At 42.3% G+C, this 25,759-nt stretch overlaps 1 protein-coding gene and 1 long non-coding RNA gene across 9 annotated transcripts in view; one reads left to right on the forward strand and one right to left on the reverse strand.

The window, feature by feature from the left end:
• Positions 1 to 19,488, reverse strand: part of LOC105602434 (uncharacterized) — a 75,566-nt gene extending 56,078 nt beyond the window's left edge. The window contains exons 1-2 of the long non-coding RNA XR_001435854.4: positions 19,410 to 19,488; positions 17,740 to 17,786 (exon numbers count right to left, since the gene is read on the reverse strand). This is a non-coding gene — a long non-coding RNA (uncharacterized LOC105602434). The remainder of the gene's footprint in view (positions 1 to 17,739; positions 17,787 to 19,409) is intronic.
• Positions 19,489 to 19,604: 116 nt separating this feature from the next.
• Positions 19,605 to 25,759, forward strand: part of SPDL1 (spindle apparatus coiled-coil protein 1) — a 33,365-nt gene continuing 27,210 nt past the window's right edge. For 4 of the 8 annotated variants that reach the window (XM_027979970.3, XM_012096685.4, XM_027979971.3 and 1 more), the window contains exon 1: positions 19,605 to 19,732. The gene's annotated coding sequence lies outside the window, so the exon portion shown is untranslated. The remainder of the gene's footprint in view (positions 19,733 to 25,759) is intronic. The other 4 variants (XM_027979972.3, XM_060400303.1, XM_027979973.3 and 1 more) reach the window with 1 other exon arrangement.

Genomic DNA, 25,759 nt, shown 5'->3' on the forward strand with positions numbered 1-25,759 from the left:
GGGGAATTTCATGGATAGAGAAGCCTGGTGTCAGACACGACTGAGCAACTAACACATGCATCCACACAGTAACTGATTCACGAGCCCTAGGATGTAAACAAGCTCTTATTTGTGTGTGCGTGTGCGTGTGTGCGTGTGTGTAACAAGAGGGCTGTATACCCATGCGTTTTTTTTCCTATGAAAATGTTCTATCAGTTACTCAAAAGAGACCATGGCCCAATATAGCTTGTTCAAGTATCAACATTCCTTGAGCCTTAAGTTGGAATAGCCAATTCAGCCATAGAAGGCTCACAGTTTGAATGAATATCTTAGAATACTATTTCCACCCTGACCTTAATGTGCTGACACTCTCCTTCAGAGTTTTAAAATGTTTCCTGCCCTGTAAGTTCAGTCCCCTGCTCAGGATGGTAAAAGCAACATGTTTGTTATGTATGAAGACCTGCGTTCACAGTTCAGTTCAGTCGCTCAGTCGTGTCTGACTCTTTGCAACCCCATGAATCGCATCACACCAGGCTCCTGGAGTTTACTCAAACTCATGTCCGTCGAGTCGGTGATACCATCCAGCCATCTCATCCCCTTCTCCTCCCGCCTCTAATCCCTCCCAGCATCAGGGTCTTTTCCAATGAGTCAACTTTGCATGAGGTGGCCAAAGTACTGGAGTTTCAGCTTCAGCATCAGTCCTTCCAATGAACACCCAGGACTGATCTCCTTTAGGATGGACTGGTTGGATCTCCTTGCAGTCCATGGGACTCCTGAGAGTCTTCTCCGACATTAGGCACTTTAAAAACATGTCATTGCGTTAGGTTAGCTACCGCTGCGTAATACACTGCCCCAAACTTAACAGTGCTGTTTATTCACAGTTCTGTAAGGTCAGCAGCTTGGACTGGACTTAGCTGAACAATTCCTTTATCTAGAAATTACAAGACATGGGTTTAGAATCCCACATCATCACTTTTGCACATTCATCAGTCACAGCATGTTACAAGACCACCTCCTAATGGGAGGAGCCACAAAGGCATGTTGCAAAGAAGTTGCACACAGAATCACTGCAGTCATCTTACAAACACTCTACTGCACGTACATGCTGAAGAGTTTATGGTTAAGATAATATCGTTTTTGTAATTTCAAAGAGTCTCAGAAAAAAAAAAACTGATGGGACAATAGTTGAAACAAAAATGGCGGAAAAAAAAAAATGGTCATCACTAAAACTTGATGCCGGGCACCCAGGATTACAGTTTACCCTTGAAATAGTCAGTTCTTAATGCACCGACCCCCAGTGCAGTTAAAAATCTCTGTAAAACTTTACAGTCAGCCTTCTGTATCCATGGTTCCACATCCTTGGATTCAACTAACCTCAGATGACATAACACTATAGTATGTATTTATATTAAAAATTCCATGTGTCAGTGAACTCTTACAGACTCATGTTGTTCAAGGGCTCATTGTATTTACACTAGTCTCTCTAAAGTTTCTTTTTGGTTCTTTCTTTGGATTTCCATCTCTCTGCTTACATTGCCCATCTGTTTTTACATGCCATCTAACTTTGCCCATGAAAGCCCTTAGCATATTAACCAGTTGTTTTAAATTCTCAGTCTGATAATTTCAACCTCTCTACCATGTCTGGTTCTGATGCTTGCTCTGTCTCTTCAAATTCTGAGGTCTGTGTTTTGTTTCGTTTTGCTTTTAGTATGCCTTGTAGATTTTTCCTGATAACCAGACACGATACACCAGGTAAGACACCACTGTAAACAGGCCTTCAGGCACAGGGTGGTGGGAGGAGGGGAAGTGCACGACAGACCTAAGGTCAGGTCTCAGTCTTTAGTGAGCCTATGTCTCTGGACTGGAGAGCTGACTGCAGGTTTTCCTCCCCACTTAGGTGGGACAAAGTGGCCATAGTAGGCTGCAGTTGAGTATTTCCCAGCCCCAGGTGAGTTAGGCTCTGATAATACCCCAACAGGTGAGGCTCTGGTTAATTAGTTTCTCCTGAGGACAGGCCTTGTTAAAGAAGAAAAGTGCTCTGGCACATTTCATATGTTTCTTCCTCCTCCCCTGATGGAAGCATGAGGAGATTTTTCCTTGGTATTTACTATGGGAACCTGCTTGAGTTTCTGGAGATAAATCTCACAATATTGTCCCCTCTCCCAAGCCAGGGTACCCCTGGAGTTTTGAGCTCTGAGACTTGTCCCCACTGAGCCTCCAGCAATTCAGCAGTTACAGACCTGCCTGAAAGTTTCTGCTCCAGGAAGCCATGCCTCTCTGTATTCACCTTCTGTCTCTCCAATCTTGAGGGCAACAGTCTGTCGTGCGTCCTCCCTTCTCTTACAGATCCAAGATGAGTTGTTAATTTTTCAGTTTGTTAGACTTGTCATTTGCTGTTAGGATAGAGTACAACTTGTAAGCGCCTTACATTTGCAACTGGAAACTGAAATCACAGTAGTCTCTACTTTGGTGTGTGTTTGCAATTTTTCAAATAAAAAGGTTAAAATTAAATTAACAAAACCCATGCTCTAAATTAATCCATATAATTTGCTTTTCCACTCATATATGGGGACACTGAGAGAGGGACCAGTCACTGGCCTTTGCTAAGGTGGCACATTTAGTAATAATGGCTAATATTCACTAAAGACATACAATGTGCCAGCACATTTCCAGTTACACTGCATAGCACATTTCCCCTTAAGCATCAAACACTATGCACCAGGTGGCATTATCATCTCCATTCTGAGATGAGAAACACCGGAGGGTTGCCCAGGGTCACAGAATAAGCAGAGAAAGTAGAATACAGACCCAAAGCGTGCGGCTCCAACGACTCCACTCTTAGGCCACTGCCTAACAAAGAAGTAAAGCTGAGATTAGAACCAAAGTTTGTCTTTCTCCACTGGCAGGACTTACCCACGCCACAGTGGCAGCCTGGGACTCTGGGAGCTGGGTGGTTCCCTGGTCATCATCTTTCAGTCCTTTGCCTGTCCAGGTTTTTTTCTCCTAATTTATACACTGTATTGACAATACGCCACACTCTACCAGGGATATGACTAAACTGCATAGTTCAGGTTTCCATCTCTTCTACTGTGAAATATAATGTACCCTAAGTGCTTTAAACTATAAGAAGGACAATTTCACTCATTCACCAACTAGCATTTTAAACCGACAACCATTTGTAACGTTATTTTCAAAAGGAGCCAAAACTTGTGGTAAAATAAAGTTCCGCTTTGGAATTTTCCTAACTTCCTCAACTGGAAATGTCCTTTAGTGTACACCTGCACTATTTCAGGGTGAGAAGCAAAGAGACTCATGAGTGAGGAGGGATTTTGACTATGAAAGTTTGTTTCCAGGAATGACCTGAGAAGAAGTACAGGGAGCTGCTTGGGAGTTTTCAATTACTCTCCCTTCTAAACAGAGGTGCTCTTTGTCACTTCTAAGCACTCCCCTTTTTTTAAGTCAGAGCCTCAGCTACTCAATCTGAAGGCATGGCTTATTACTCCTGACTCAGAGGAAGTGAGAAAGTATAATTTACCAAAATACTTAGTGACAAACAGCAGGGGGGGTGTTACACCTAGGCCATGTGAGGTATTGAAGTGTTGCTGGGGGAAGCACACTGACTGAAACCGCCCGCCCTGGCCAGGCACCATAGTAACCATCTGCATGAGTTGTTTTAGGACAGAAGATCCTGATGAGGAATACGGAACTAATAAGCCACCACCAACCTGAAGAGTTTGGGAAAGGTCGAAAGGACACACCGCGGGTCTGTCCACTTCCCAGAATCCCTCTCGCTAGCATCCATCTTGGCTGAGCGATGCGTGCGCCACCAGGAAAGACTCTTGAATTAGAATGATTGGCCAAAGACCACCCGCAAACTAATCCCATCACCATAAAACCTGATGTTGCAAGCCACACGGCAAAGCAGTTCTCCTGGTTTTCCTTACCCTACTGCTCTTCACCCGGGTGCCCTTTCCCAATAAAATCTCTTGCTTAGTCAGCACATGTGTCTCCTTGGACAATTCATTTCCGAGTGTCAGACAAGAGCCCAGTTTCGGGCCCTGGAAGGGGTCCCTCTTCCTGCAACAGTATCACTAGGCCTTGTCTGAAAGGATCTTCCAGCTCCATCAGCAGCAGGAGTACCACATCCCAACTGTAACAGGAATGTTTATAGATGGGGATTAAGGAGAGGGAGGGTGGGGGGGCGGGTGTGTGTGTGTGTGTGTGTGTGTTCATGCTGATTAGAAGTTAAAAGAGGTCATGACTCATCTAGAAACATAGCAAACTTTTTAAAAGGGAGCAGTCCCTCTGAGAGTTAACTGCTGATACAAAAAGTTGATGCAAATGTTTTATTGATTTCAATTTAACTTGTTTCTCTGAGGTCCTAAAATACCCTTTTGTGAACAGGCTTGTGAGTGAGTGAGGGTGGCTCAGTCGTGTCCGACTCTTTGTGACCCCATGCACCATACAGTCCGTGGAATTCTCCAGGCCAGAACACTGGAGTGGGTAGAGTCCCTCCCAAAAGGGAATGAAGGGAAAGTAAGCAAAACAGTGCCTGACTCTCAGACACAAAACATGGATCTGCTTGTCCACTGTACTCCCTGTACTGCACCTCAGCTTTGCAGAGAGGATGTCAAAGGACTGAGGACTGATCAGCACTGAGCTATGCAATGTTTTCTGATGCTTCTAAAGAAAGAAATACTAAAGAAATTGAAATATTGAGATTAAGGAGCACGAGAAAGCAGAGTGAGCCATATTTAAACACTTAATGTTTTCAAAATAGAGAGTGGGACAGAGAAGAGAGACAGAGAGGCAAGCTCCTGACACCAGGCTCCTTAATTACGTGGATATCAAACTCAATTACAAACACATAAAACAGTCAAATATTTAATAAAAACAGTTGGAACTTGACCTCAAACACTCATAGGTGCATTGTATGGATCAAGTTTCCCAGAAACAGAAGTAGTAAAAGCAGATTATTCATAAAGAAGTATTTTCTCTCTCCATCCAAGTAAACTCTTCCCCTGGTAACTGCACAGCTGTTGCAGTAGCCTTTGGGAGAGGGGTCGGTTGCTTCCCTTTCTTTAAGCTCCCCAACACCAGACAAAGGTAAATCAAAATTTGAATTCTTCTCAGCTTTCAGAATTTCTAAGAAAACAAAAGTTCATCCCAGAAGATTGGCCTAAGTCGACTAGTTAGATACTGTGAGGGGATCATCACCGAGGAAGCTGCAACTGCTGGATTTTTAATTTTAACATTGGTGTTATTCAGCCCGGAATGCATCCTAGGTCTCAGCCCTCCGCGCATGTCCCTTACAATCACAGCCACCAGGCATTTTTCTTTCACTGTGGGAAAGTGTCAAATCCTTTCTCTTTGTGTGCATATTTGAGTCACAGGAAATGGTCTTTACATTCCATTCTTAGGAATGAATGAGGTGTGAGAACATTCTAATTTCACATAAATGCTTCATGTCTTTATCACAGTGGATTTGCTTTTTTTAATATATAACGGTTTAAAAATTCTAGCGATTATAAAAGTGATATAGACTCATGGAAAATTCAGAACACCGACAAGAAAAAGAAAAAAGTGAGAGAAGCCATCTAAAGTCATGCAAAGAAAACTACTGGTAACATTTCCTGTTGTTCGGAAGCCTTTTTATTAAAATATGAATTATAAATTTTTCATTACTAAGGGTCATCTTCACATTTTAAAAAATGTATCTATGAAATGAGTTACAGTTTCATTATACATGACTCTGATAATTATAAATGTGTAGCTATGGCAACGTTAATACAATTTTTGCTATAAATAATGCTATCGCAATAAACAATAAGCAACAATGAAAGCTGAGAAATAAACCTGAAACTATCTATAGAATTTTAGAAGCAATAAGGATAATATAGGGCTTGGTGGCTCAGTCGTTAAAGAAGCTGCCTGCAATACAGGAAACTTGGGTTCGATCCCTGGGTCAAGAAGATCCCTGGAGAAGGAAATGGCAACCCACTCCAGTATTCTTGCCTGGGGAATCCCATGGACAGAGGAGCCTGGCAGGCTTCAGTTTATGGTGTCACAAGAGTCGGACATGACTTAGTGAATAAAACACCACCAAGGATAATATAAATTACATAGGCCCTGGTTAAAGTCAAAAGAAATGGGTTTAGGTCTCCGCTGGGACACTAACCTGTAGTGTAATTAAGAATAGGTTGCTTTAAGCCAAACCTGTGACAACTCTACTTGGGAATTCTGAATGTTTCCTCTAATTGCCCAGCTGAGTCTGTAACGGTGATGTGAAAGATCACCTTACTCTTCCTCCCTACATATAGGAAGGTGAGCGCCCAGTGCACCAAAGGGGCTCTTTGAGAAAAAGGCTCATAGCAGATTTGTCTCAAGAACGCCGGCAAGGCCTTAGCTAAACGGAAAAGCAAGAAAGAGATAGGCACACAGGACACAAAGAAGTGTACCTCTTCATTCTCACGCACACTCTGAGGATCACATGTTGACAGATGTTAGTTTCAGATGCACCAGGTAGAGGGGAGTGGTTAGCAGTGATTCAAGACTCTGGACAATAAACAGGCTCCTCCTCCCAGCAAAAAAGAATAGATTGCTTAACCATTCTGAAGTTCCATTTTTTCATCTGTGAAATGAAGAGGTCAAATTTTAATCCCTAAAGTCCTTTCTTGTGTTAAGGGTTTTTGATATTAATAGGTGATTAACATTAATAGTTGAGCATGTGTTTGCTAGATTTGACCTGTACAGGCAACCACCTCTGATAATCAAATTACTACTTTCTGTTTTCTACTTATAGATGAGTTCATCCAGATGATCACTTTAATTTTCCATCAATGAAAACACTGCCAAAAAAAGGAAAATCAACTTGAGTTACTCTTTAGTTACAAATTCATTTGGGCTCTAAGACGAAACTGAAATAGGGCAGAAACAACTTTTAGAACTGCAGAAGTATAGTCAAGTTCTTTCCTCAAGCAAAGCTGCAGATAGTCTATAACAATATTAAGAACTCCATTCGCACAAAACAGAAAATCCACAAAAGAAGCTTGAAAGACACTTGAGCAACAACATAATCTAGTCTTGCCTTACACCATGGATCACAAACTCAAATGCATATAGGAACCATATAAACAGGTAATATAAATGTCTCCTTATATCTGTATCATTTCACTGAATGAATAAACCCAATGACAGAGTGACAGGGGCTGTAGCAAATTGGAAAAAGCATGTCCAGAAAAAGACAAAGATTTACCAGATTACTGGCAGGAGGAATGTGAGCAAGCATAATCAAATCTTCTGATTTTTCAAGGGAAGCTGGCAATCCAGATGTGTCTGTGTGTAAAATCCCAAGTTTATAATTATGGCTCAAATTTGCTTTTTGTTTTCTCCCCTGCACTGTGTGCGTCAAACAGTAAAACTGTAGGCCACCAATTTGCAAACCTCCAGCCTGTATAAAAAATCTGATTCCCTGCATATTCTGGAATGTACATTGCATAGACATGGTACAGAAGCAGTCAGGCAAAAAGTGGAAGGCCAAGCCAACCATCTGTGGAAGAGAGCGCTTCACCTATCTACACTGCCTTAAAGCTTAAAGAAGCTCAACATACAAACCAAGGAGATCCATTTTGGCGGTATTTTCTCCAAACAACTACATGCTTTCTAACCTATGAATAAAATAGCTGATGATAACTGGATTGCTCACAGGTGGATGAACATACAGCTCTTCGGTTTTCAGAGTCCTAAGATGATTTTTAATCCCTTTTAAATGAACTTGGAAAAAATTCTTACCATCAAAATATGCAATTTACTTGAATTCAGTTAGAGCAATAAAATTATTCCAAAGCCTCTGAGCCCCACCCCCTCCCCTCTCTTAAGCCAGGAGAAAGGAGCCTTATGCAGAGAAATAGTCGGCTGCTTTGCTGATGTGCTTAACATCAGAACACCTGCCCTTCCGTCTTGTTCTTATAAAAACATCTGCACAAAGTGGGCCCAGCTGGCATGCAAATATGTTCCATGATGCAGCTTTCAGCCCCTTCCTATCACCCTTTGTCTTGTCTCCTTTCTGCCAGTGTGCATTTCCCTTTTAAACACCTAATGCTTAGTGAAGAAAACCATTGTTAACAGGTTAAAAGTTAATGTGCTTCACCTGTTTCACCTCCTTCCATTAGTAAACTTGGACCAGCAAAGGGGGATTTGACATACTACCTGTTGGCCTATCTCTTCCATGGAGGATATTATGAGGGGTGCTCAAGAGTTGTTCATCAAAATGTCAGACTCAAATTTGGTCAAGTCATTATAACACCTGCTTTCTGGGAATTCTTGTGAAATCTCACTCCTTTTCTCTTTGTACAGAGCCTTCTATTGGTCAAGAAATGCACCTACCTACAACTTATTTACAGTTCAAGGCCTATTTGGGGATGGTGAGGAGGAAAGAAATTTCATGAATCAGCAAGTGGTGAACAGTCCCAGAGGATGAAGCTGAAAGGCATCCAGACTGCTTTGGAAGCCTCTTGAGATTAGAGGGTTCTTACAAGATCGCTAGGGACTCCTGAACCTTCCATTAGTACAGACTCAGTATGCTATGAGAACAGTTTCACCTGGAAACTATCTCAACTCCAGTCAAATATCTAATATTGAGATAGATTAAAAAGAAATAACATGAAAAAAAAAAGAAAGTCAAGTCTGAAGTACTTGAAAGTCATAGAAAAAGCTCAAAATGGCAATCCTTTTGAGAGTGCAGAAGCAGGGTTCCTGCAACTAAAGCATATATTCAAGTCTTCACCTCTTTCTATGCTCTGTCTTCTTGCACAATGACACCCAGCCTCTCCTATACTCCTCTCCTGCTGGTCAGCCAATGACACTCTAAGTAAAAGGGAAATGTGGGTCCTCCTGGCTCACTGGGAGATCTTAAGTAGTTTTTAATTCCCAAATCACTCATGCCTTTCATCTACCGCTTCTGCAGCTAGAAAGGATAAGAAAAGGCTAACCTTGAAGATTCAAAGGATGGGACTTTCCTGAAAGTCAGCTGCTAATTTTTCTAAGAATGAGCCATGCTCTCCCACCAGTTAGTGTTGGTAGACGTAGTCAATATAGGACACTAGTTAAATTTACATTTCAGAAGACAGCATTTATTGATTAGCTGAAATAAAATGTAACTGGCTGTTCTGTATTTCATCAGGTAATCTATTACCAATGGATTTAGGAAAATGGTTGGAACTTTAGAACCTGGTGAACTGAAGAAGAAAATTCATTCAACAAGGCAAGTGGATAGGAATTTTAATATGCATAAAGTTCTTACTGCAAGAAAAAGGCTAAAGGACCCACCTTATGGCTAGCCCAGTGACTTTTTCACCATGACTGTACGTTAGAGTCAGCTGGGGAACAGCAAAGCATTTCTGATGCTTACACCCAGCCCTAGACCAAATGGATCAGAATGGAATATTTTAAGATGCCTCCTAATTCTAATAAGGAGTCAGATTGAGAACTATTGAGATAAAGAAGCAAGGGAGAAAAGCTGAAGAGCAGGTAGGCAGTGTGTCTGTTTCAACTCAGGTTCCCAAACTACTGTATATTGCCTTCTCCCTGGGGATCTTTAAAAATCACTGATGCCTCCATTTATGATAAAAACGCTCCAGAAAGCAGGAATAGAGGAACATACCTCAACATAATAAAAGCTATATATGACAAACCCACAGCAAACATTATCCTCAATGGTGAAAAATTGAAAGCATTTCCCCTAAAGTCAGGAACAAGACAAGGGTGCCCACTTTCACCACTACTATTCAACATAGTTCTGGAAGTTTTGGCCACAGCAATCAGAGCAGAAAAAGAAATAAAAGGAATCCAAATTGGAAAAGAAGAAGTAAAACTCTCACTGTTGGCAGATGACGTGATCCTCTACATAGAAAACCCTAAAGACTCCACTGGAAAATTACTAGAGCTAATCAAGGAATATAGTAAAGTTGTAGGATATAAAATCAACACACAGAAATCCCTTGCATTCCTATACACTAATAATGAGAAAGGAGAAAAAGAAATTAAGGAAACAATTCCATTTACCACTGCAATGAAAAGAATAAAATACTTAGGAATATATCTACCTAAAGAAACTAAAGACCTATATATAGAAAACTATAAAACACTGGTGAAAGAAATCAAAGAGGACACTAATAGATGGAGAAATATACCATGTTCATGGATGGGAAGAATCAATATAGTGCCAATTACCAATATAGTATACTAACACATATGGAATTTAGAAAGATGGTAACAATAACCCTGTATGCGAGACAGCATAAGAGACACAGATGTATAGAACAGTCTTTTGGATTCTGTGGGAGAGGGAGAGGGTGGGATGATTTGGGAGAATGGCCTTGAAACATGTATAATATCATATAAGAAACGAATCACCAGTCTAGGTTCGATGCAGGATACAGGATGCTTGGGGCTGGTGCACTGGGATGACCCAGAGAGATGGTATGGGGAGGGAGGTGGGAGGGGGGTTCAGGATTGGGAACACTTGTACACCCGTGGTGGATTCATGTTGATGTGTGGCAAAACCAATACAGTATTGTAAAGTAAAACAAAGTAAAATAAATAAAAATAAATAAATAAAGAGACTGTTAAATCATTAAAAAAAAAAAATCACTGATGCCTGACAGACATCCCCAGGCATTCCAATTCAATTAGTGCTGGGTATAGCCTGAGCACCAGGTATTATAAAAGCTTCTCAGGTGTTTACATGTACAACAAAGTTTGGGGAGCACTCTTTGAAACTTAAATATCTCTATTTATTAGGATGGAAGCAGCAATAATTAACTTTCGTGGGAGCAGAAATGAAATCAAATCTTCCAACTATATTTAAGAATAAATTAGATGCTACTTTTTCAACCTAGTTTTTCCATGTTGGCTGAGAAATTTAAACCCTATGAATAGTATGCTGTTTTTAAGAGCTCAACTCTGCCTGTTTATAGGATGCCTATTAGTTCCTTTGCCAGGAGTTTTGTAGGTCGGAGGAGGACTGTCACCCAAGACACTTCCATAACTCCCTTCCTTCAGTCATATGCAGTAATACTGATTAAGTGCCAGTGTAATTCAGAAGCCATATTTCTGTCCGTAAAGGTTTGCTCTATGCACAGACTGATGGATTGGCATGGGGTCGGGGAGAGTGTGATGCCAACCTCCACACTGATTTGCAAAAAGGAGAAAATAATCTGGATCTTGCTATATTCAAGAAAAGGGCCATGTATTTCTCTGATCTTTCTTACAAATTGCTAAGCTCACACTGATCCCTGAAACTGTTAGTCTTCCAACATTTAAAAGGTTACTCACCCCCAGGAGATTATTCAGCCCTGATCTGACAGAAAGTGCAAGAACATTGCTTTTTAGTGCCAAACGCCAATAGATCTGAATTCCAAAGAAGCACACTTTATGGGAGGATATGGGCCTTAACCCAGCTGGTGGGGTAATCTGAGAGCCAAGGGAAGACAGGACTGTCAGAGAGGACACCTGACGAGTTCCAGAACTCAAGCTTAGGGAAGTATTTTACAAGACTAACCAATTTATCAAAAGTAGCGGAATACTGCCAGCACGCAGCACATCACGGGGAGTGGATAGGGTTCATTTGCGATAAAGCAAGAGTCTGAGTATCCTGCCTGATAATGGAGAGGCAAGTACGTGGTAAAACAATGATTAACGCAAAGCAAGGATCACATCTAATATTAGGGCTGCCTAAGGTTTTATCACTGCAATAGGAAGAAAGGGAGCTTCTCCTGTCTATATAAGGTACATAAAGCCTGAAAACCACTTTCTCATGTTTCATATTCTGAGAGAACTTTGAAAGCAGAAAATTATCTTTTAAATACACATAATTAGCATTTCTTGTTACTGTGCTTTTGAGTCTTTTTACATAATCAAAGAACTTTAAAGGTTACTGGAAACATACACTCCTTTTAATATTTTCTATTAAGGAAAACGTAATAGGACAGCATGTGCCAGACATATTTTGCAGGAAATAGATAAACCTGTCCGGGACATAATAAAATATTAGGGAAACATGAGTTTTAAAACTTTAAGTTCATCGAGAGTAGTTTTTCCTTTAAGGAAATAACACATGAGAGTCTCTATTTACACAAAAGTGAACATTTACTTTAACCAAGGAGTCTTTGCTTTACAGGCCTCTCCAATAGGGTTATTTTATATGCCAAGTTTCCCAGTACAATTTAGAATGCTTGAATTACAGAAATTACATCAACACATAAATTCTGAATGAAGAAATATTAGTTCAAGTGAGGGACACATATCATCATAGGCAAATGCAACAGTAAAAAAGTTCAGAGGGTATCAAGTATCCTATTTATTCAGTGTACTGTCTCTGTGACATGTAATCTGTTTCATGTAAACTGATTCATAAATTTTTAGCACTTTTCATTTAGGATTAAGAATAGTATTTTTTAAATAAGTTATTTGACTTTGATCTCTCAAATAGAGTTTATAGATTCCCCATTTAAATGAATGAACTGCATTCATCAAACACGACTTTAGCAATAAGCACGTCTCAAGCACTTGCTGGGAGAAACCATAGTGAGCACAACATATATTGGCCATTTCCATTCTGAGCAAACTTACCTTTTAGTGAGGGAAGCAGACATAAATTACCAGAAACTACTATAACTGTTTCAAAGGATAGGCACAGGGTGGTATAAACTGTACATAGAGGACATGCCTGAGGATAAAGATTCAGAACAGAGGGAGTGGCATTTGAGCTGAGATAATGCTGTTGATAATAACAGCTACTATTTACTGACTTTATGCTAAAGGTTAAACTGTACAACAAATGACTTTAATTTTCCCACTTTAATTATCCCACTTTATATTCCAGGAAACTGAGGCCTAGAGAGGCTAAGCAGTTTCTTAAAGACAATCAGAGGAAGTAACAGAGCCTGCAACTGAACCCAGATGCTGACTAAAGAACATGTATTGTATTCTTAACCATTAGTCACATGGCTCCTCTAGTGAAAAAGATGAAATGGTGTTTATTTTAGTCTGCTTGGGCTGCAATAATGAAGTACCTAAACAACAGAGAATTTACTTCTCATTGTTCTGGTGGCTGGAAAGTCCAAGCTTAAGGTGCCGGCCCACTCATTTCCTGGTGAGGGCTCTCTCCCTAGCCTTCAGATGCTTCTCTCACTGTCAGTTTACAGCTTATGGTCTTTTTTGCTTTGGTGCAAAGAAAGGAGACACTTCTCTTCCTCCAACTCTTCTCAGAAGAGGCCACCAATTCTATGGGATTAGGGTCTCATCCTTATGACCTCAATTAATCACAATCACCTCTAAAGGCCGTATCTCTAAACATAGTCATGTTTAGGTTAGGATTTCAACATATGAATTAGTAAGAGACACCATTCAGTCTACAGCATGGAGTAAACTAGGTAGGAGAATGATGGGGAGTAACTATGACCTCAAAAGACTAAAGAGTACAGGTTATAATAAATATGTGCATTTGGCTAATCTTCTGGCTGAAACTAGCATCATAACCATCAGTTCAGTTCAGTTCAGTCGCTCAGTCATGTCCGACTCTTTGCGACCCCATGAACTGCAGCACGCCCGGTGTCTCTGTCCATCACCAACTCCCGGAGTTTACCCAAACTCATGTCCATCGAGTTGGTGATGCCATCCAGCCATCTCATCCTCTGTTGTCCCCTTCTCCTCCTGCCTCCAATCCCTCCCAGCATCAGGGTCTTTTCCAAGGAGTCAACTCTTCCCATGAGGTGGCCAAAGTACTGGAGTTTCAGCTTCAGCATCAGTCCTTCCAATAAATACCCAGGACTGATCTCCTTTAGGATGGACTGGTTGGATCTCCTTGCAGTCCAGTAACCATATCTACAGACAAAATCTAATTTCTGTAACAGAGAGGCCTGTAGGACAGAATATTTTCAAAGACTGTCACCTAGTGGCCATAGGCAGGAAGTAGCTCACAGTGATTATTACTGAACAGGTGAATTCAATGTATTTTGTGTGCATTCCCAAGTTCTCCCCAAGGAATGAAATACACTAAATTGAGCATTACAACATCAAGACAACCACCACTTCTTTCCATGCAGAAAAGTAGTGTGACAGTTTCAGGCCCTCAGAGCAAGAACAGTATTTAAACCATCCCATTTTGAGCCAGGCCAAATAAATTTGGGCTAGCAGTATAGTTGAGTAATATATATCATAGCTAGTGAATGTGTTTTATTCAGCAATGTAGATTTGGGTCACAGTGCTGGATAAAGGGCTCCAACTAGCTGAGGCATGTCATAAAAGGAACACGTGACAGACACTGGGAGATACAAAGTCGTAAGTACAAACCACGGAACTATGGTTCTATAAATAGCTGCAAAAATCAGGATGCCAGATTTTTTTTTATGTATGCATATATACCCTGAACTAACTAGAGTGGGCACTATTCTTGGAAAGTAAAAACCATAACTGCATCTTAATTCTAACTGGCTTAGGTGTTAAAATCATCTGAAGAAGCAAGCTTGACAGGGATGTAATGATAATGTGAAGTGGTGCCAGGAAAGGGATTACTTACAAGCTGTTTGGATCCTTATTTTTCTTTACTCTAGACTAGGCCCCTTCATCCAGGATAAACCTTCATTTTGGTTCAACTAAGACATTTTTCCCAGAGGAGTCATCACTAGATTCTATCCTTGGAAGTTAGTCATTTTCAATTTTAGCCTCATAACCTCCTAAATGTAGAATGAGAAGTTGACAGGTTGAAGTCAACTAGTCCATTCAAGTTTGGACATAGTACTATTGGACATATGGTACTATTTTATTTTATTGTTTTGGCCATACTGCACAGCATGCGAATCTGAGCCCTCGACCAGGGATCAAACCAGTGCTCCCTGCAGTGGAAGTACAGACTACCAGGGAAGTCTCAGATATGTGTTATTGAGTGTATTGGCAAACAATGATTATATTTCAAGTAACAGAAAACTCAGATTGAAGCTATATGAGCAAAAACTAAAAGGTTCAAGGATATCTCTAGCTTCAAGAGAAGCTTGATGTAGGACCCTGGCAGCTTTTTTCCCCTCTCTATCAGCTCTGCTTTCGATTCCATTTCAAGTCAACTTAAGCTTCATGGACCTAAGATGGCACTTGGAAGCTCTAGGATACAAAGTCTAAGTACAGAAGGGGTTAACAAAATCCAATTTTTTCCAACAGTCCCAGTCTTATTTCACCCACTTGGATTTAGTCACATGTATATCCCTGAACCAATTATACCCAGGGGGACCCAAGAGTTGAAGGCTAGGATCAATTTTAAACAGTCCACATGGCTGCAAATGGAGAGAAAGATGACTTACCCAAAGTATAACAGAATGCTTTGGGCAGGACAAGGAAGAGGGAAGTGATGCTAAAAATTCAACTAATAAATGTCCACAATATTGGGATGAGGCACCTTTGCTCTGAGTGAGGACTGCACCTATTTGCGGGAAAAGGAATGTAGCAGTAGGGCTCATGAAGAGCCGAAGCTGGTGCTACCATACAAAGCAGAGTCAACAGAGACTGCAGACTAGGCTGCCGCGGTCAGTTTTAACACTCAACTGTCAAACCCACCACCCAGGACAAGTATGGCTTTGATACCAAATCATCACAAGAGATTTGTGACAATTCAATTTCCTGACCTCTTTCCGGATGGCTCTTCCGTTTCTTTGGCTGGATCCTTATTCTCCTCCTGTTCCATAGACTAGGACAATGATCAAAGTCCTGTACACAGCCCTCTCTACTCTCTAAACATCTTTCTTGACTTCAGCCATTCTCCATGTGTTAATGACCATAACCTTAAGTGTAACTTCCAAAACTTCATCTTCTGGTCCATCCTATGAGTCATGGAACTTTGTGAATTAACCCAGCTCTTATTTGCAAAACTCTGTGTCTTAGGCTCCTGGGCTTGTTCTTCTCTGGCCCCCAGTTCTTGGGCCAAAGCTTAATAATACGAAGGAACAAGAAAATCTTAAGTTGTACTCTGAATAACGGTTTATTGTTCGGTAAATGCCCCTTCCACTAAACACTAAGTACCTTGAGGGCAGAGAGTATTCACCTGTGGTACCAAAACAAACATGATCACTTAGTAAGGTCATATCAAAATACACACAGCTTTCAGTGCAATGTAACAACTCCCTTCTACACCATTTTTGATAACCAGTCCTCTCTTTTCCACTAAACAGTCATAGTTAAGGAATGATGGCTAGTTTACTACAGCAGTCTTTCCCAGTTTTGAATGCTATAATATTAGGAATTATACAATTAGAAATATTAGTAGTATTATCTGAAGTAATATTATAGCAATATTAGGAACTGGTTTCCAGCATCTAAATTCTCTTGCTATGCTTGATGCGTGCCTTCTCACACTTTCTGCATAAGGAGGCAAAAATCCCATCTCTTATCAGGTAAACTAAACAGTGACAAATGCATTTATTTTCCTGACCCTTGGCATTCAGCACGTGGCATGTGGACCTCCCCTGGGCAGGCAGGTCTGCGTCTGGAACCCTGAATCTTAATTATCCAGGCAGGGAGAATCTAGAATTCATTTCACTTGTGACATCTAGTGTCCAGTGGTGGTATAGGCAGCACCCTATCCAGGCGGCTCCTAAAACCTGACTTTAATTTTGATATAGGTAGCGTCCATGATTTTACTAATGCTGTCTACTTCCCTAGAGCGTTTTCATCCTCACTTAGGTTGGCCGTTTTTCAAGGCCCTACCCAAGTGCCACCTGCACGGTGAAACGTTAAAGGGATACCATAATAAAACCGATCTCTCCCTTCACACATCTTTAGTGTAGGGTATATACCACTGACATGACATTCATACATAGCCCGACGGTTATTTAAGTTTGCTTTTATTTAATCCCCCACTACATTGTGAGAATCTTCCAGAGTCGAGTGGTGATTACCGTATCTCTAAATTCCCTGCACTTTGCCTAACATGCTGTGGTCACTAAGGGGCGTGTGGACACAGGGATGAATCGGGAGAGTAGGACTGAGATGTATACACCACCACACGCAGAACAGATGGCTACTGTATAGCACAGGGGCTCAGCTTGGGGCTCTGTGGTGACCCAGAGGGTGCGGGAGGGAGGCTCAAGAATGAGGGAGCGTATGCATCCATGTAGCTAATTCATGTCGGTACACAGCAAAGACTAACACAGCACTGTAAAGCAATGATACTCCAATAAAAAATAATAAATAGAAGTTTAAAAGACCTCTAAAATATTAAATTTGAAAGAGACATGAATGAAACACAGGCCTATGTATTCATGTAACTAAGGAGAAAAATGAAGTTCAGATACATTATAGATTACCTAATTTCAACCAGTCATGACTGGACTAGGTTAGAATGGTATCTTCCCGAGTCCTGAGCTGAAAAATCTTTGTCAAATGAAAAGGAAAATCAGGTTTCATTTATTCAAGAACTTGGGGGGGGGGGGGATGACAAATGAAGGAGTATCTGGCTAATTCAGGACCCAAGTGCATTTGTTAGGCTACACTGTGAACAACATGAAGGCATCACTGTTGTCAGTCTTTGAACCCAGATCAAACCTTAACTTAGTGAGGCCTATCTCAGTCAGAAATGGAAGCCTGCAAAGGAAATTGACAGTGGAAAAGCAGGGAGGGTGTGGCATCCCAACACCTAAGGAGATTCAGGGAGAGCTATCAACTGTTAATTGTTAAGTGAGGGCTGAAAAATGGATTTTGCAAGATAGTACTCACTGGTGATGTTGAGAAGAGCCATTTCACTGGAGTGGTGAGACCAAAACCTAAAGTGGTAAAAAGAAAAAAAAAAAGAATAAGAAAATTAATATAATGAGTATAGGCTTCTTTCCTAGGAATTTTTTTTATCAAGGGAAGCAAATAATGAGATGGTAAGCTGACTGAGGTCGGACTTGTTCCCTGTTTAGTGGCTCAGCTGTGTCTGACTCTTAGCGACCCCATGGACTGTAGCCCACCAGGCTCCTCTGTCCATGGGTTTTCCCAGGCAAGAATACTGGAGTGGATTGTCATCTCATTCTCCAGGGGAATCCTCCCAACCCAGGGATTGAACCCAGGTCTCCTGCTTGGCAGACTGATTATTTACCACGGAAGCACCAGGGAAGTCCAACGAGGTCAAGGAAGATTAGTATTATTTTTCAGATGGAAGTCATTATACCATGTTTATTTGTTGATAGGGAAGATCCAACAGAGGGGTAAAAAACTGATGATGAAGAAAGCACGTATGGCCAAGTCCTCAAGTAGGAAAAAAATGGGCTCAAAAGCATAACTTGATCTGTACTACGGTTGCTAATGGATTCAGAAGTGCTCACTAAACGTTGGCTATTATTATTTCTGATTGCTTAAAATTCTGAATAATGAATAAGCATCAGGTTTACAAAATATAAAATAACTGTTTAAAGACACACGAAAGAGCTTGGACTTTAGCAGACTTGTTGGTGTTCAGTCGCCTAGTCATGTCTGTTCGCAACCCCAAGGACTGCAGCCCAAGATGGCGCCCTGTTCCTCACCACCTCCTGCAGTTTGCCCAAGTTCAGGCGCATTGCCTCGGTAATGCCATCCAGCCATCTCATCCTCCTGCCTTCTATCTTTCCTAGCATCAGGGACTTGTCCAATGAGTCGGCTGTTCATCTCAGGTGATCAAAAACTGCTGGAGCTTCAGCTTCAGTAACTGTCCTTTCAATAAGTATTCAAGGTTGATTTTCCTTAAGATTGACTGGTTTGATCTGCTTGCTGCCCAAGGGACTCTCAGGAGTCTTCTCCAGCACCACAGCAGGCTGCATTAATTCAAATTCTAGTTCTATCACTTGTCAAAGGTACCTTTCTTTGACTGTTTTCCTCTGTAGAACCTCATAGGGCTTCCCAGGTGGCGCTAGAGGGAAAGAACCCGGCTGCCAATGCAAGAGACAGAAGAGACAGAGTTCCATCCCTGGGTCGGGAAGATCCCCTGGAGGAGGGCACTGGCAACCCACTCCAGTATTCTTGCCTGGAGCATCCCATGGACAGAGGAGCCTGAAGTGCTATACTGTTCATAGAGTCGCAGAGTCTTACACGCCTGAGTCGATTAGCACTCACCCACTTCATAAAGCTGTTGGCGGGCTTAAATGTGATAATCTGTGTAAAATTAACTGGCACTCTGTCTTATAAACGTAACTGTGATTCTGCCTATGATGCTTTTCGGCAGTGTCACACTCACTGAAATTTCTGGAACCCTAAGATAGGTACCACAGGGCATAGCCTTCAGGATGCACACCGGCCAACGCGCCGTTAAGCCAGCACACGAGGGAATTCCCCCGCAGCCTCGCCTTCGAGTGACACTATCCCTCCAGAAAGCACTGTCTCTAGGGAAAACGAAGACCAAAAAACCCCCCCAAAGCGTCCAGAAAACCAACCGTGAGTAACGCTGACGCGACACAGAGCTTCGTTTGAGCCTGCCCCAAACCCGCCGTAGCCGGGGCGTGGCACTGTCTTGGGCGTTCCGTCCTCTTTTTTCCTTTTACGCGCGGCTAGGGCGGAAAGTATCGCGTGACGTGAGGTCTCGCGGGAATTGCATTCAAAAAGCCCTGGCGCTTCCGGAAATTACATTCAAAAAGCTCTGGCGCTTAACCCTAGTGCTTGGTGAGTGAGCGGGCCGGTGATTGTGCGCTGCCGCAGTGGAATTAACGTCGGGAATCAGCGCGGAGAGCTGCAGCAGCAGGGAAAGGGGTGAGGAAAGGTAGGGGCCAGGGGCCCGGAGGGAGGTGCGAATGAAGGGGGACGCGCGGGGGCGGCGCAGAGAAGGGCTGGGGAGAGGAGGGCAGGGCCTAGGGATACCTGGGGTCTGGGTCTCCGCCCAGGCTTTTAGCTGGAGCAGCTTTTTTGGCAGAACTCGGCTCTTACAGACCAGGTTCCGAGCCGGCCCTAATATTCCGCTGGGCCGCTACGACTCCTCCCGGGAATTCTGCGTAAATACGGAAAGTCGGGTCCGTTGCCTGGGTCTGGGGGATAATGAACACTGGATCTGCGCTGGCTCTATGTCCGCCGCCTGTATGATTCGAGAAAGGCTGCTGCTGCTGCTGCTGCTGCTAAGTCGCTTCAGTCGTGTCCGACTCTGTGCGACCCCCTAGACGGCAGCCCACCAGGCTCCCCCGTCCCTGGAATTCTCCAGGCAAGAACACTGGAGTGGGTTGCCATTTCCTTCTCCAATGCAGTGAAAAGTGAAAGTGAAGTCCCTCAGCCGTGTCCGACTCTTAGTGACCCCATGGACTGCAGCCTACCAGGCTCCTCCGCCCATGGGATTTTCCAGGCAAGAGTACTGCAAATGTAAAATACACACTGGATTTTAAAGACTACTCTCTCGTTGATAATATGACGTCTACATGTTGAAATGATAATCCTTTGGATATATTGCGTTAAATAACGCATTGTTCAAGTGAATTTCACCACTATTTACTTTTTAAAATAAACGTGGAACCTAGAAAATTGAAAATTAACGTGTCTTGTTCGCACTGTATTTCTACTGGACAGCGCTGCTCAGACAGTTTCGTGTAGGATTCCGCTCTAGCTGCTTTTTACCCATTGCTGGTTTAATCTTAAACAAAAACCCTATTGTAACTGACCTTGGTTTATGGATGACTAAACAAGACATTGGAGAAATTGTTCAAGTTGATGCTGCCAGTCAGTACTGAAGACGGAGTGACAACTCAAGCAGTCTGATCCCAAGCTTCCTGTCTGCTACATGCTTTTTTCTGTTCTGAGAAGCAGAACAGAAAAGTGGTTAGGAGCACCAGGCTATGGAACCAAATCCTGTTCCCATCTCACTTAGCCACTGAGTTATCAGTGTTATCACCTGATAACCCTGGGCAAGTTACTTAACCTTTCTGTGCCTCTGTCACTTAACCTTTCAGTTTGCATTTGTGTAAAATGGGGGGTGGTTGTTCAGTCCCCAAGTAGTGTCTGACTCTTTGAGACCCCATGGACTGCCTGCAGGCTGGCATGCTGCAGTCCATGGTTTGGGGGAAGGGGTGACCCTTTTATCTCGTAGGGTTGTTGAGAGGATTCAATAAAATAATGTTTCAGTTCAGTTCAGTCACTCAGTCGGTCCGACTCTTTGCAGCCCCATGGACTGCAGCACACCAGGCCTCCCTGTCCATTGCCAGCTCCTGGAGTTTACTCAAACTCATGTCCATTGAGTCAGTGATGCCATCCAACAGTCTCATCCTCTGTCGTCCCCTTCTCCCCCTGCCTTCAATCTTCCCCAGTATCGGGGTCTTTTCAAATGAGTCAGTTCTTCACATCAGATGGCCAGACTATTGGAGTTTCAGCCTCAGCAACAGTCCTTCCAATGAATATTCAGGACTGATTTCCTTTAGGATGGACTGGTTGGATCTCCTTGCTGTCCAAGGGACTCTGAAGGGTCTTCTCCAACACCACAGTTCAAATGCACCAATTCTTCAGCACTCAGCTTTCTTTATAGTCCAACTCTCACATCCATACATGACTACTGGAAAACCATAGCCTTGGACCTTTGTTGGCAAAGTACTGCTTTTTAATATGCTGTCTAGGTTGGTCATAACTTTTCTTCCAAGGAGCAAGTATCTTTTAATTTCATGGCTGCAGTCACCATCTGTAGTGATTTTGGAGCCCCCAAAAATAAAGTCTGTCACTGTTTCCGCTGGTTCCCCATCTATTTGCCATGAAGTGATGGGACCAGATGCCATGATCTTAGTTTTCCGAATGTTGAATTTTAAGCCAGTGTTTTCACTCTTTCCCTTTCATCAAGAGGCTCTAGCTTGTGCTTCATCCAGTCCAGCGTTTCTCATGATGTACTCTGCATATAAGTTAAATAAGCAAGGTGATAATATACAGCCTTGACATACTCCTTTCCCTATTTGGAACCAGTCTGTTCCATGTCCGGTTCTAACTGTTGCTTCCTGACCTGCGTACAGATTTCTCAAGAGGCAGGACAGATGGTCTGGTATTCCCATCTCTTTAAGAATTTTCTAGAGTTTGCAGTAATAATGTTTGCAAAGCATCCTGTGTGATATCTGGTACATATTAGCTATAGTTTTTATTCAGCCCTGGCTACCTTTCTCTGCAGATTGATAGATTACTCTTAGACGTTCATTACACCTGTTGAAAAGTCACTTCCTCAGGGAAATCTTTCTTGTCCTTATTCCCTCTGACCCTGCTCACACGCCACCACCCAGATTGAGACTGCTGCCCTGAGTTGTAGGCTTATAGCACCATACACCTCTCCCTCTTGCACTTAACACACTTGTAACTTTACATTATCAGTTATTTGATTTAACATCTTTCTAGTAATAGACTGTGAAATTCAAGAAGGCAGGCATATTGTCTGATTTGAGGATCACATTGTGTCCTCAGCAACAGCACAGTATGTGACACATAATAGGAATTCCAGCAAATCTTTAGAGTGAATGAGAGCTAATTTTGTGGCTGCCGTGGACACTGATGGTTGGGATATCTTGAAGCTAGTCCCATATTTTCTTTGGTAAATATTGATGACAATAGTACTTAGCTCAGGTCCACTAAGAGAATTAAATGTCATAGTTCATTTGAAGCACTCTACCTGGCAAATGGTAGATCCTTAGCAAATATTATTAACAGCTCAACAATTAATGGCTGGCTCCATCATGTATGGGCTTTGGAGAGGTCTTGCATTTTAGAGCAGTGATAGCCAGTCCTGGATAACATAGGATTCTTTTTCTTTTTTTTTTTTAACCCCCTCTTCTAAAACCCTCTGTTTCCTCCTCCATCTTCATTCTCAAAGACCTTCCTTCCTAATTTACTGATAAATGGAAGCAGAAGGGCACTCATGCAGACTCTGAACACCGTATCTACCTACTTACCAGTGTCTGTACCCATATACTTTACTTTCCTTTAATTCAGATGAAACATTCATATGCCTGTCCAGAGATCAGACCCTGCACATTCATTACTCCAGCAGTTCTCCATGTCTTCTGTATCATTCGTTTCCCTTTGCTTGATCTCGCCTTTGTCATTCAAGCTTGCTGTTGTTTTTTCTTAAAGAGTTTTTCATCTTAAAAAAAAAAGACCCTACTGCATCTCCAGCTACTGCCCCGTTTATCTGCTCTTTGCAGCAAAACTGTGCTTGCTCTCTGCTGTTCTACCATTCTCTCCAATTAATTCCAGTCAGGCTTTTGCCCCAGTCTCCCCATCAAAACTATTTTTGGGGTCATCTTCTAGTTGACCTCCGTGAATTTAAATCCAATGGCCAGTTCTCAGTGTTCACTTTATTTGGTTTAGCATTTGGTGCAGTTCATCATCTACCTCCCTAATACCTGACTGTTTATTGAGTTCTAAGACAGCACATGCTCTTCCTTTTCCTCCTAGCTCACTGACCTCGCTTGAGTATCATTTGCTGTCTTCTTTCCCATCTCATGACAGGGCTCCATCCTTTGTCCTCTTCTCTTTAATTATGCTCATACTTTGATGAACACAGAACTCAAAAATTTATGCTAATAACTCCCAAATTTATATCTCCAGCTTATACCCTTCTCTTAGAGCTGTTACTTACTTGACATATCTCATGTTTTAAAAGTTAAACCTCTCATTTTCTTTCCAAAACATCTCTACCCACAGTTTTTGATGTGTCAGTTATTGGCAAACCTGTTTTACTAGTTGCTCAGCCAGAAGCTTTGGAGGCCTTTTAAAATTCTCTTCCACATATCCCATATTCCATTTGTCAGAAAATCATGTTGGCTCTGCCTTCAGAATATATGTTAAATCTCATCACCTTTTGTGGCAGCCAACTCTGGTATGAGTGGTCATCGCACCTGATCTTTCTGCTTTCAATTTGCTTCCCTCCCAGCCATTCAGCGTATCAGCCAAAATGATCCTTTTAAGTGTAGCCTATCTCTACTCCAAACTTTGCAGTGACTTCCCATTTCACCCAGAGTAGAAGCCAAAGTTTTTGTTTACAATGGCCTGATCTCCGTATTCTCCTCTGTAATCTCCTCTGACCTGTATTCTATCTTGTTCATTCTTTGGACTTCCACTGTACTGCTACCCCTCTACGTGGAACCTGCTTTCCCTAATGACTGCGGCTGCTGCTAAGTCGCTTCAGTCATGTCTGACTCTTTGCGACCCCATAGAGGACAGCCCACCAGACTCCCCCATCGCTGGGATTCTCCAGGCAAGAACACTGGAGTGGGTTGCCATTTCCTTCTCCAGTGCATGAAAGTGAAAAGTGAAAGTGAAGTTGCTCAGTCGTGCCCAACTCCTAGCAACCCCATGGAGTGCAGCCTACCAGGCGCCTCCGTCCATGGGATTGTCCAGGCAAGAGTACTGCAGTGTGTTGCCATTGTCTTCTCTTCCCTAATGTCTAATTAATGGCTAATTCTCTGATTCTCTCCAAGGCTTTGTTCAGAAGTCACCTGAGGGGCTCCCGATTCAACACATTTTAAATTTGTTCCTAGTTAGAATACAGCCACTTCTTCCAAGCTCACTTATCCTGTTTTGCTTTTTTCCCCATTTTTTACTTTCGAGTGCATTTAGTTATTATGTTATTATTGCTTGTCTTCTCCTACTGGAGGATAAGTTTTATGAACGAAGAGCCTTTTAGGGGTCCATTTGACCACTGCTTGATGTATCTGAAGTGCCCAGAGTGGAGCTTGGCACATAGGCATTCAAGAAATATTTGTTGAATGAATGACTCCATTGACTGGAGACATGGGAGAATACCTTAAAAATGACTTGTTGCTCTTTGAATTCAAAGCTGAGTTTTAGTCTAGCCTAGGAGCCTGGAAACGCTGGGCTGGAAGAAGCATAAGCTGGAATCAAGATTGCTGGGAGAAATATCAATAACCTCAGGTATGCAGATGACACCACCCTTATGGCAGAAAGTGAAGAGGAACTAAAAAACCTCTTGATGAAAGTGAAAGAGGAGAGTGGAAAAGTTGGCTTAAGGCTCAACATTCAGAAAACTATTTCATCTGGTCCCATCACTTCATGGGAAATAGATGGGGAAACAGTGGAAACAGTGTCAGACTTTATTTTTTGGGGCTCCAAAATCACTGCAGATGATGATTGCAGCCATGAAATTAAAAGATGCTTACTCCTTGGAAGGAAAGTTATGACCAGCCTAGATAGCATATTCAACAGCAGAGACATTACTTTGCCAACAAAGGTCCGTCTGGTCAAGGCTATGGTTTTTCCAGTGGTCGTGTATGGATGTGAGAGTTGGACTGTGAAGCAAGCTGAGTGCTGAAGAATTGATGCTTTTTAACCGCAGTGTTGGAGAAGACTCTTGAAAGTCCTTGGACTGCAAGGAGATCCAACCAGTCCATTCTGAAGGAGACCAGCCTTGGGATTTCTTTGGAAGGAATGATGTTAAAGCTGAAACTCCAGTACTTTGGCCACCTCATGCGAAGAGTTGACTCCTTGGGAAAGACCCTGATGCTGGGAGGGGTTGTGGGCAGGAGAAGAGGACGACAGAGGATGAGACGGTTGGATGGCATCACCGACTCAATGGACATGAGTCTGAGTGAACTCTGGGAGTTGGTGATGGACAGGGAGGCCTGGCGTGCTGCGATTCATGGGGTCGCAAAGAGTCGGACACAACTGAGCGACTGAACTGAACTGAACTGAACTGAGGAGCCTGGAACCAGTTGGGGAAGGATGATGAGTGAGGTGGAGCTCTATATTAAATGTTTACGTCTTTGCTTGAAAATCTAGAATGGGGTTGTTCTTTAATTACTCTAAACATGGTCTCTGTTTT

This window comes from Ovis aries, chromosome 16 (genome assembly GCF_016772045.2).
Source record: "Ovis aries strain OAR_USU_Benz2616 breed Rambouillet chromosome 16, ARS-UI_Ramb_v3.0, whole genome shotgun sequence".
Taxonomy (NCBI): Eukaryota; Metazoa; Chordata; class Mammalia; order Artiodactyla; family Bovidae; genus Ovis; species Ovis aries.